Below are 12,406 nucleotides of genomic sequence, written 5' to 3'. Positions count from 1 at the left end.
TCGGACCGAGGTTGGCCTGCATGCGGACGTCTCGGAAGACTTCCGCTCGTCTAAAAATAACTTTCGTAGACATGACATATCCCAAGGGCTGGACCGGGAGCCTCCCTCTCTGTACCCTCAGTTTCTCTTGTCCTGACTTAATTTTAATGACCTGCTGTGGGCCCTACGTAAGGGTAGGTTTTGCAAACAGGGCCCAAGTAGGGGACTTTGACGTTTCTTCGGGTAACAAAACCCGTCAGACAAACCCTTAAACCCTTCAGACATTTTTTCACAGGGTGCCCTTGCAAATAACCCATGACATTTCACGGGGCTTTATCCTTACCCAATATTTTTATCATCCAGGTCACATAAAATAAGATTTCCATTTCATGTGTAGTTTATTTCACTGTACACTATACATAATGCCATGCTTAAAAAAACTCAACAATTTTAGTACTAAATTCCTGTCCAAAGCTACTGATTCATACTGTTGTAAATGGGACAATCATCCTGTAATACTGTATGTGCAGGAAGTGTAATAATAAATTGTAGCCCCTTCCTCATACTTGTGCGCACTAGATATAGACAGATAACTAGACAATGAGTCAAGTTATAGTTGACTGACAAAAAATTATGTTTTCGCTAATATGTGCAATGCATGAAAACATAAGGAGAGCCACAACTATCCAATGGAAAATTGCCATCAATGCTGATAGTTTTTAATCTTGGTAAAATATGAATTTGAACTTTAACCAAACGGAAGAAGACCAAATTAAAGCTGATTTGAAGCTTTTTTATGTACATTGTTCTACAAAAGCCTAATATCCTTGTGCAAACATGTTATTTACAGCACATTTTTCTACAATATCAACATTTAACAATAAATCATTAATTGGCAAAATTATAGAGAGGCTGATCCTTTAAGCAACTTGATGAAGTCTGGAAATAATTAATCTAACTTGAAATTATGCAGAGTTGAACTAGCTCTACTTTTGTAATCAATAAAAAAATGTCAGCCAGCATTAAATTTGCCAGTACCCATTAATTGCAGCTGGGTGGAGAGAGGCACCGTGAGAGTAAAGTGTCTTGCCCAAGAACACAACACAATGTCCCCGGCCAGGGCCCCAACCCGGACTTCTTGCTCGGCAGTCGAGTGCACTAACCGTGAGACCACTGTGCCTCCCACAATGTCTGATAGTAGTGTGAAGTTAATAATAATTAATTTGCCGCAGTTGAGCATTTTCCTGTGTTTTGAATATTAATTTTGTAGCTTTTACAGAAAATTGTCAGATAGGAAAACTCACATGTAGCTGGCGATGGAGATTGAAGACTATTTTGAAAATGCTTAACTTAAAGGCGAACTATGGGATAATGAAGCTCCAACGCCATCAATAATTAATTGCTTCTCAACACGGCGTGAATTCTAATCGTTGGAGGTTTCCCAATGGGCAACCAAGTATTTAATTATACCTGAAAGACTATAATTATAATTATGATTCTAACACGAAACAAATCATACAAATTAACACATGATTTTCATTGGTAAAAGCACTCTCAATAATATTGGTAAAATCCATTTACAGAGCAGTCTGCACATTCTACTTCATGTAAAAAGGGTTAAACTTCAGTTGGACGACCTTCATCTTCATCTTTGTTGTAGAAAGACTGTAAGATAACAACAGCAGCCAGATCAAGATCAAAAAAACCTTAAAGATCCTATGTGGGGCAATGATGACAAACAATGAAAACCACATTCCAACTCATCAGAATTTAATGTACATGTATGTCAAGCAAACCCACAGACCAAAAAAAAATCACAATGTCACTTCAACAAGGCAAAATAGACTGTGCACCCTTGGGATTTAAAAAATTCCTGTAATTTAATGAGAGTTTAAAGGATCGCATTGCAGTCAAATGGTCGGAACTGAACTGTGGAGCAAGTAATATAGTACCGGTAACTATAAGGGAAGCAAGATGAAAACGAGGATATTAAAAACAACTCTGGCCTCTTTTCTGTGCTGAAGCATGTACTAGATGTATCAATGGGTGTAGATATCCTCATTTTTTAAATTTACAAACAACTTGAAACACTTCCTCCCAGAAGATCTTTGACACAAATGATTACATTAATTAACCCTCATTTTTTTATCTAATGCAAGACAATAGCTCAACCGGGAACTCCTTAGGGGTGAAAGGAATAACTTAATCATGAATGTTAGTAGCCTGCACAGCCCTTAAAATTCATTTTGTTGTTTTGTATTACCTTTGCTACCACATCACCATTCATATTCAGGCTACGGTATCTCTTCATCGCTTTATCTTCACCTTGAAGTGGTAAAGAATCTTTTCCTGAAAGAGACACCAATAATGAGCATTCTTCACGCTTAAAATCTGTGTTAAATCTCTTTCTTCCTGCACACCAACACTATAAAGCTTGTTAACGCCTAACAAGGGAGGACGGTGGACTGGCCTTGGGGATGGCTCGCCTCCCCTCCCACCAATTTGTTCTCAGCACCATACATGTGCAGCGGAATCTGGAAGAATGTCTTAAGTCAGGGGTTCATTAAGGGCCGCACATCTGGCAAAATTTCAGCTGGCTCTGCAATTTACCATTTTACCTTTGTAGAGGGGGGAGGAACAGGGGGAGTGGGGGGGGGGGGGTAATTCTCCCTTCTCCCTACTTTTTGAGCCAATTTCTCCCTCCTTATAAGCCTGGGTGTTTTCCTCTTTTCTACATACATGTACACTGTTAGACATAAAAGAACATTAAAAATGCCTAGGTCAGCTTAACTCTTATGACATTCCAAACAAAATCTTGATAAAAACCGATGTATTATAAAATTAGTATAAAAAATATTATTTGAGCCTACCGGTACTTTTTATACTGTAACAATGTGTACCAAAAATAACCTCACAACCCCTGTATGTAACAAAACTACATTTCACACAACCTGGGCCTGTTTTTGTCAAAATTCCAGAAGAAACACTTTACAGGCCATTTTGGGTGTCACAATTCCATTTGTAATCTCAGAACAGAGAGGATTAATTTAAGTTGTCAAACTTCACAGTCCTTTTTCTTTTCGTTACCTTAAAACATATCAAAAAATCATCAGCTTTTCAAATCAAGTGGTTGGCAGTTTTTCGGGATTTTCAAGAAACGGGTCCTTGGGTACTTTTTGCCATCAAGAATTTCCAGTGTGGTTGGTGTGATGGTTCCATTTCTACTCTCTATGATCCTATAGTTAAACTTATCGCACTTAAGTTAATTTGTTAACTTACTTTTTACATGTGTGAAGGTCTTCCCTGTCTTGCAGAACTGTACCACATTTCCAAGAACAAACATGACCAGCCATAGTCCCAAGAACAATCCATGTACCCAGCATTCTACCTTCTGATTGTCTGCCATGATCCGCTGCCAAGCATAGTTGATCAGGACAAATTCTTCAACAAAGTAATCAACCCCTGCTGTGATCATCGCTGCGCCAAGGAGAGATGTTGCCACAATAAAGAATCCCTTTTGCCCACCGCAAAGTTAACAAGGCAAATATTAGACTCAAACCGAGCAGAACTCCAAATGGTATCCATCTAATAGTGACATGATAAATGTCTCAATTACAAAGAAAATAGGCAATGCCATAAAAAAGCCGAGGCTGAAGCCTCCAAGGAATAGTCCACAGTAGTGACACATCGTTAGAGAGGCACAGAATATTCCTACAGCAACGGCTACTGCCATGAGGCCCAGGTGGGAAGATCAGCGTGAATACTGCAGATCACGTAAGTGACAGATGTCCCAAACAGAAAGCCTAACAGGAAGAGGCTGCACTTAAAGAATCTGTAACCTGCATGGAAACAAAACAGGATATCACTAATGACTATGACCGTACAAATATTACATTATTACTAATATTATATTATTTTCTAGCATGCAGCGACTTATTGAAGTATGGTGAGCGAGCTCAACTGAATCAGCAATGTGACCCACACTCAAAATTCTGGACAAATTTGCCACAGACAGTAGAGTACATCTCTGTCTCACCTCTCCTCAAAAACTAGCACTGAATCACTTGCATGTAATAAATTTGAGTGGAGAAGAGTTTACATAATAATTATTCTTGCCTTTCAGGTCAAACCAAACAAGGATGCACCTACATGTGTACAGCCTCGGACAAAATTGTTGAAACACTTTGTAATACCTTGCCCTCCTACAATGTTGTTTTGGCAAATGGGCTCAGAAACTTGTGTGCAAACAACATTGTGAGGAGAGAGTAAGCCATGAAAGCTTCAGATCTGTATAATCGTTTACTGTTCCAAGGACTTTTGTCAGATTGTAGATCATAGCTGACACCCACTCCACTCAGCCCAAGTTCAAGGCATTTGATTGATGGTTCATAGTTGAACAGCAGGGATATAATGGAACCACTGTTGCTAAGTGGTTATTTGAAGAACAAGGCAGATGACCACTGTGGGTTTGTTTCCAAAAATTCTGTAAATCATGGGCTTCCAGGCTCTTCATCAGGCATTCAGACAACTCAGAAAAATAAAAGCTAAAGGCCTGACATTTTGTGCTTTCATCTGCTTGTGTATGGATTCTTTATTGACGCACCTTTGAAATTAATGTATTACTGACATTAAAAACTATACTGTCATAAAAAAATCCTTCTTACCAAATACAACCAGATAAAATCCACACAGAACAGTGATGCAGCATGTGATTGTATATGGTATATTAAGCTTGTTATTCATAATGAACACTTTAAAGTCGTAGCACTGCCCCTTCTTCACTCCGGGAACAATTACTGTCGTCCACTCTGAAGCATTGCCTGTTGACATTGTGACCGTCTGGTTTGGCAAAATCTCTGACACAGTAGTCACAAGATTTGCTTCTGAGCTAACATTGACTTCAGTGGGAGCTACTGTACTGTTCTGTCCATGTATGCCAGAAATACATGTAGCTACGACAATCAGCAGCAGAGTTAGAAAAAATGACAGCCTCATCTGTTGAAAGGAAATATTTAAAGTACTGTTGTGACAATAATGAAATAATTTAAAGTGTAGCGAGAGAGAAGAAGAATATTTTTATCAGCTGTGGGCAGATTATGGAACGTGACACAACCCTTCACCCTGCTTTGTCTGTCTGTGATAATCCATAGCTCCGGATGCGATGTTTTTATATGGGCCAGTTTAATTGCCTAATTACAATGTAGGTAGAGTAGTATCTGAGGGATATAATTCACCAAGCAGGAGCAGATGTAGTCTTTTCAAGGAGAATTTAAAAATTCATACCTGCAAGGAACCACTCATTGTTTAATACCTCCTTTTGCTAACAACATCTAGGTCCACTTGAAAACTATGTCCCCTTTAACCCTCCCCCACCAGAGAGCAAGACTTAATAGAGTTTATTCTGGCTAACACCGGATTATTTTACTCACCGACTGGGGGACCTGTAGGTATTACTACTCAATGTCTAGACATTTTACATTCAGAATGGGGTGGAAAGACTATGTTTGAATTTTCTCACATTTTTAGAGTCCTTTCATGCTAGGAAGTCAGCTGAATTTGCACCGAAAAAACACAACCTCTGAACTAAGGTAGCACTGGGTACTGTACACAATATTTATTAATTAAGGGGAATTCTCAATTTAAGACCATTTGAAAATAATTGTCACGTGGATTAAAGAAATTCCCAGAAAGATATAATAATGACAAATAAAACATTGCAAAAATTAACTCCTGAAAATATTTCCGGAAAGGTAACACAAACATGTGAAAGAAAAGCAAATATTACCGCACTTTTGGATCCGGGGCAAACTAAATAAACTCTCATTTTGACTTCCTCCCCAACTGAAATTAATTTATGTTACTGATATGTGGTACCTACAAGAAATATTGCGTGTAAGAGGGCCAAAAAAAAAACAGATTGGTGTCGATTCTTAACGCTGAAGACAAAAATCGTTCGCGAAAAAAGTTTTACTGATAGAATCGCTTCGATCCTCATGGCGTTCTTTGCGCACAAAATCAACAAACTTTGTTGCATTTTATTGACGCGAAATCTCGCAAAGCAGAACATAAAACAGCGCCATTTTTGTCAAAGTTATACTTATTCTGCCATGCTTGGATGCTACCCAGGTTTTGTCGGTGTGCGGTGGTTAAAGTAAAGATGCGCGCGGCAAATATCATAATCAATGCTTCTACCTTAAGTGTGGAAACAAATCACTTTGTAACATAAACAATTCGTCCGAGTTGGACTTCGCTCCTTGTGCACTATTAACATGAAATTTAACCATTTAACAAATCTGAAAAGTCAGCACTTTAGGATAACTTTCGACACTTTCTCCGATCGCGGGATTTTAAATTGATAAGCCTCTCCAAGCAACAATTGTGTAAAGTTCGCCATTTAATTTTATTGCATACATTCCACGCGACGAATTCTCAAATCGGAAGTGCGTGGTTCATTATACCTGTATTTTCCCTCACAGTTTCACCATCCGATGATCAGTTTGTTGTTAATCAGATTTGAATGGAAAAAAATTAAGCCACAGGGAATTTAACAATTGACGAAAAGATCAGCGCAAAGCTTTGGTCCAAGTTGTCCTTTTCAAAATGTCCACAAAACCGTGGGTTTGTCTAATATCAATGATTTCTTTGTTATCAATCAAAGCAATGCAAAATTCTTCTGTAACTAATACACATTTCGGAATTGCTGGATATATCTCTGCACTACGTACGTGAAAATGAATGACTCGTGAATGATGCTAATTTGTAGGTGGGTGAGTTAACGAAGTATTAAGCTTACTAGTAAACGAGGAGAATCGCTTTTTGGAGCAAAGAACTTGCATTATTTACTAGCACGCTTGCACAAAATCATATTCGCAGATACATAATAAAGCTTACCTTCGTCTAGTGCTCAGATATATCTGCTTCTCCGATACATCAACCAAAGCATCCGTTTTAGTTCTAGCTGTTCGTTATCGATTACAAATTAACACTCCTTTCCGCAAGACAGTTGATCATTTGAAGTCTCTGCCTGGCATGAGAAACTATCTATTGATCAAGAGATTAAACTCATAGCTCCCCAGAATCAAAATGTCGAGATGAAATAGAAGATAAACCTGAATGTGTCGAACAAGATATAAAACAACAGATTTTTGGCTAGGTTATTTTAATTGGGTCAAAGCAAGGCCCTTGTCTTGGTGGGCAAAAATTACAATCGCCTGATTTAAAGCTATCTTCTCCTTTTACACTTTCGAGATTTTTTCGCTGCCGTTCGCCGTTCGAAGTATTATCATTTTTTTGGAGTAAAAGAGTTTCCTCAACAAAAAGACCAGACGCATGATCTTCTTTAGCTTCATTTCTCTATATTACACTGCTGATTTTGGGCCTGAATAGTAAAAACTGGACAACGATCTACAGCCGTATTGTTTGCAAACACCTATTATACTTCCAAGCGTCGTTTGATGGTACGCCGAGGCTTAGTACTTAAACACGGAATGTCGGAATGATGGAATGCCAGAACTCCGGAACGCCGGAACGCCGGAATACTTAAAAAAATAACGCCAGAATACTAAAACACGGAACAGTTGTGAAAATTCTGACAATTGGAACACATGGTTCCCTCATTGGTACACACGCAGGGTCAAAGAGGCGATTCACATAAGACCTCACCCTGCGACAGCGGACCGCCGAAGAAGCAGCACGCCGAAGCAGCTAAGATCGAAATGCAACAATCACAGCTGCTGAAAACTAACCAATCACAGCGGAGCATCTTGTTTGATTAAAAGGTGACGCGTAACCATTCGACATCATCGCCTTATGAAGACTAGCAGGATGCAGTCAAAACGTCGCGATCTACATCACAAGTGACCACATCGTGAAACAAACGAGAATACTTTATTATTATTGTACTTCACCACGATGAAAAACAGCAACCTCTTTTACGACAGTAAAAGGGTTCATATTTCACCATTGTTTTGTACTTTAATTTTTTGCCGCAACCTCGTTCCCAGGACCTTTTCCCTGGCTTGGGGGTGGGGCGGGAAAAGCCCCACCCCCAAGCCAGGGAAAAGGTCCTGGGAACGAGGTTGTTTTTGCCTTGAACACTTGTGGGTAGGCATTTATAGATTATGCTAGCATAATTTTTGGCATAATTCGAGCAAACTGGCATAATTTCTGCCAAGTAGCAATGCTAGCATAATTTGCGCATTTTGATAATTATCAGATCATTTTTGATGCTATTATATTTGATAATTTTTTGTCTCTAGTCCCAAGCAGTTGGTGACCTTAATCGATATTTAAAGTTTTAGTTAAACTAGTAGTATTTGTAGTTCACTGTGAAGCACTGAGCCCGGGTCTGAGGTGCACCGAAACCGGAAGTCACATTTATCTAGTACTACTGTGCATGTTAACCTGAACCACATGTTTATTTGAAATTAATTGTGGATTTGTTGCGTTTCTTTCCTGAAGACGAACGGCTTCTAGTTAAAATAAATATATATTTTGGACTTATTTGCATTTTTTCAAAGAGCATAATTTAAAAAAACGGTGGCATAATTTGGAAAAAAGAGCATAATGTTAGCATAATTTGGCCAAAAAAAAAAGCAATGCTACTAGCATAATATGCCACTTTTACTAGCATAATCTATAAATGCCTACTTGTGGGGGGGGGGGGGACCATGTGTTCCAATTGTCAGAATTTTCACAACTGTTCCGTGTTTAAGTATTCCGGCGTTCCATGTTCAAGTATTCCACCGTCCCACCGCTCCGGCATTCCATCGTTCCAACATTCCGTCTTTGGGAAGACCTTAGATAACAATGACCTGGACCAGGTTGAGTCCGCGATTCTCGAAGTGTCATGCGGACTTTCCCATAAAAATGCTCTTGAAGCTCATCAAAATGGCGGCGAAACAGTAGAGTGCTCCACTTGTAGGATACATAGTGTATTTAGTCTGGAAAATGTTCTGAAGAGCGTTTCGAATGATTTCACGGGTAAGTCGGCAGGAAGAATGCTTTTTAAATAAAATCTCAGACCTTTACTGTGTGAACACTAGTTTTCTCTCGTGTTTCCGCTACAGTCATTGTTATTTAAATGATGCCTTGATCATTTCTTAAATAACAAGGACCGGAGCCAGGTCATGTCTCGATGATTGGGGAGGGGAGAGGTTGGAATAATAGGGCTTTTTACAGCGATCTTTGCTGTCTGCGGAAGCTGTAAACAAAGATACATGCCAAATTCGAAGGAAATGGCGGTAAATACGCCCTCATGGAGTCAACAGTTCTCTGAGAGCTTTTCTGATTATTCGGGATATGTTACGAACTTGGAAGATGCTATCAAACTTATAAAGGGGTATGAAGTCAATACAACGAGTTCATTTACCGTTACATACCAGACTAGAGGTTTTGGAAAGTCTCCAATAGGTAAGATCTCTTTTTTTGTTTTTAATCAATGCAAGTTTATTATAGGTCTTAATTATTTGTTTCCAAAAATGTTATTGTTATTGACAGTTTTTGGCAATTATGGTGACTAGGGACTGGGATGGGGCCATGGAATTTGTAACAAAGGAAATTATTGTAAATTCTTACCCACTTTCTACGATGGAAATGATAAATTAAATTACCCACAAAATGGAGCTTTTTCAAGAACTTAGGAAATAATCACCCTTTCCTTCAAGCCCCTCCCACCCACCCCAGGTTTGCAAGCTGGGGCAAGGCATCTCCAACAAGACTCCATTGAGATCCACCTAGGGTTGCAACAGACAAGAGGTATTTCCCAGTGGCCACTGGTCAGGCACCTGTATTCTAGGACATGTATATTCTAAAAGATGGAGCATTATTAAAATATTGAATAGCCATTTTTCTATTTTTTTAATACACTTCACTTGTCAAAAACAAACAGTTTTGGCTAAACAGGTCAGTTTTCACTCAATTTTACATTAAATGTCAGTGAATCATTTAGTAGTCAGTGCACAAAAATAATCACTTCCAATCACTGTAATCTAGTCTAACACTTTCAGTTGCTACAAAATTCCTTGTGTTGCTCATGACTATTCCTCTCTTTGAATAACTTTTCCTCTTCACTATGTATCAGTAACAGTCACTTAGAAAAAAGGTAAAATTGAATCATCGTATATATTTTTTCTTTTAATGTGCATTGATATAATAATATTTAATAATAATAATAATAATAATTTACCACAGTATGTAAAGCCTATGCATTATTATAATAATGTATTATTATAATAATGTATTATTATTATAATAATGACTGTTTTCTTTTTAGTGCCCTGTTGCGATCTGGACCATTTTGGCACTCCAAAGTTTGTGTCAAAGGATTACGAAAGGAATCCCATCGAATTCTAGATGCACTCCCTTCGTTGCCTGGACATCTTTCCAGTAAATATGATGCCTTGGATTATTTTTTAGTTTTCCTCCCATTCTCTGTATTTACTGTTGCAACCGAATGGCCTATCATAATAATGTTACTGATACATAGTGAAGAGGAAAAGTTATTCAAAGAGAGGAATAGTCATGAGCAACACAAGGAATTTTGTAGCAACTGAAAGTGTTAGACTAGATTACAGTGATTGGAAGTGATTATTTTTGTGCACTGACTACTAAATGATTCACTGACATTTAATGTAAAATTGAGTGAAAACTGACCTGTTTAGCCAAAACTGTTTGTTTTTGACAAGTGAAGTGTATTAAAAAAATAGAAAAATGGCTATTCAATATTTTAATAATGCTCCATCTTTTAGAATATACATGTCCTAGAATACAGGTGCCTGACCAGTGGCCACTGGGAAATACCTCTTGTCTGTTGCAACCCTAGGTGGATCTCAATGGAGTCTTGTTGGAGATGCCTTGCCCCAGCTTGCAAACCTGGGGTGGGTGGGAGGGGCTTGAAGGAAAGGGTGATTATTTCCTAAGTTCTTGAAAAAGCTCCATTTTGTGGGTAATTTAATTTATCATTTCCATCGTAGAAAGTGGGTAAGAATTTACAATAATTTCCTTTGTTACAAATTCCATGGCCCCATCCCAGTCCCTAGTCACCATAATTGCCAAAAACTGTCAATAACAATAACATTTTTGGAAACAAATAATTAAGACCTATAATAAACTTGCATTGATTAAAAACAAAAAAAGAGATCTTACCTATTGGAGACTTTCCAAAACCTCTAGTCTGGTATGTAACGGTAAATGAAATCGTTGTATTGACTTCATACCCCTTTATAAGTTTGATAGCATCTTCCAAGTTCGTAACATATCCCGAATAATCAGAAAAGCTCTCAGAGAACTGTTGACTCCATGAGGGCGTATTTACCGCCATTTCCTTCGAATTTGGCATGTATCTTTGTTTACAGCTTCAGCAGACAGCAAAGATCGCTGTAAAAAGCCCTATTATTCCAACCTCTCCCCTCCCCAATCATCGAGACATGACCTGGCTCCGGTCCTTGTTATTTAAGAAATGATCAAGGCATCATTTAAATAACAATGACTGTAGCGGAAACACGAGAGAAAACTAGTGTTCACACAGTAAAGGTCTGAGATTTTATTTAAAAAGCATTCTTCCTGCCGACTTACCCGTGAAATCATTCGAAACGCTCTTCAGAACATTTTCCAGACTAAATACACTATGTATCCTACAAGTGGAGCACTCTACTGTTTCGCCGCCATTTTGATGAGCTTCAAGGGCATTTTTATGGGAAAGTCCGCATGACACTTCGAGAATCGCGGACTCAACCTGGTCCAGGTCATTGTTATCTAAGGTCTTCCCCATCTTTGTTGCAAATGATGATAGAAGCCTAGGCTTGAAAATAAGATAGTAATTCGTGATTGGCTAGCAGCGCGAACGTGACTCGATTCAGGACACAACTTTGTTGGAAGAGCGGCAAAACACTGCAACATTGTTGCGTCGAGCAGAATTGTTGGTCGCACTGTTTGATCAAAAGCAAACTCCATCCAACACTTGATCGAACAAAAAATGTTGGACGAACATCTTCCAACATGGGCGGCCAAACGCATACATGCCAACTCTCCCGGATTATCCGGGAGTCTCCCGGATACGGAACGAATCTCCCGGTCTCCCGTACGGGTCATTAAATCTCCCGGATAAAAACGACTCTGAACCTTTCACAGATGTTTCTCCATTCTAGACTCAAATTGCATCCCCAAGTTTAAAAAAGATCGATTTTTTCAAACTTGTTTCATTGTTTCTTAATGCATTTCTTCATCTCTGAGTTTCAAACTCACGTTAATAGAACTAAACAAAATGACTTCCTTTAGCTATCATAGCCATATAACCGATTGTTTGATTGTATCTCCGATTCACCAATAAAAATTCTTGGCAAAAGTACCCTCTTTTCCCGCAAATTCACAATGGTGGCAGAATATTCTTGTATTCTGAAGGAGCTGCTGGGGGATGGGTGGGTGCGTT

At 38.7% G+C, this 12,406-nt stretch overlaps 1 pseudogene; it reads right to left on the bottom strand.

Annotated features, from left to right (window-relative positions):
- Positions 1-353: 353 nt before the first annotated feature.
- On the bottom strand, positions 354-7,178 carry LOC138013426 (transmembrane protein 198-like; annotated as a pseudogene).
- Positions 7,179-12,406: the final 5,228 nt, after the last annotated feature.

This window comes from Montipora foliosa, chromosome 8 (genome assembly GCF_036669935.1).
Source record: "Montipora foliosa isolate CH-2021 chromosome 8, ASM3666993v2, whole genome shotgun sequence".
In the NCBI taxonomy this organism is placed as follows: domain Eukaryota; kingdom Metazoa; phylum Cnidaria; class Anthozoa; order Scleractinia; family Acroporidae; genus Montipora; species Montipora foliosa.
This window is presented reverse-complemented; position numbering and strand designations above follow the sequence as displayed.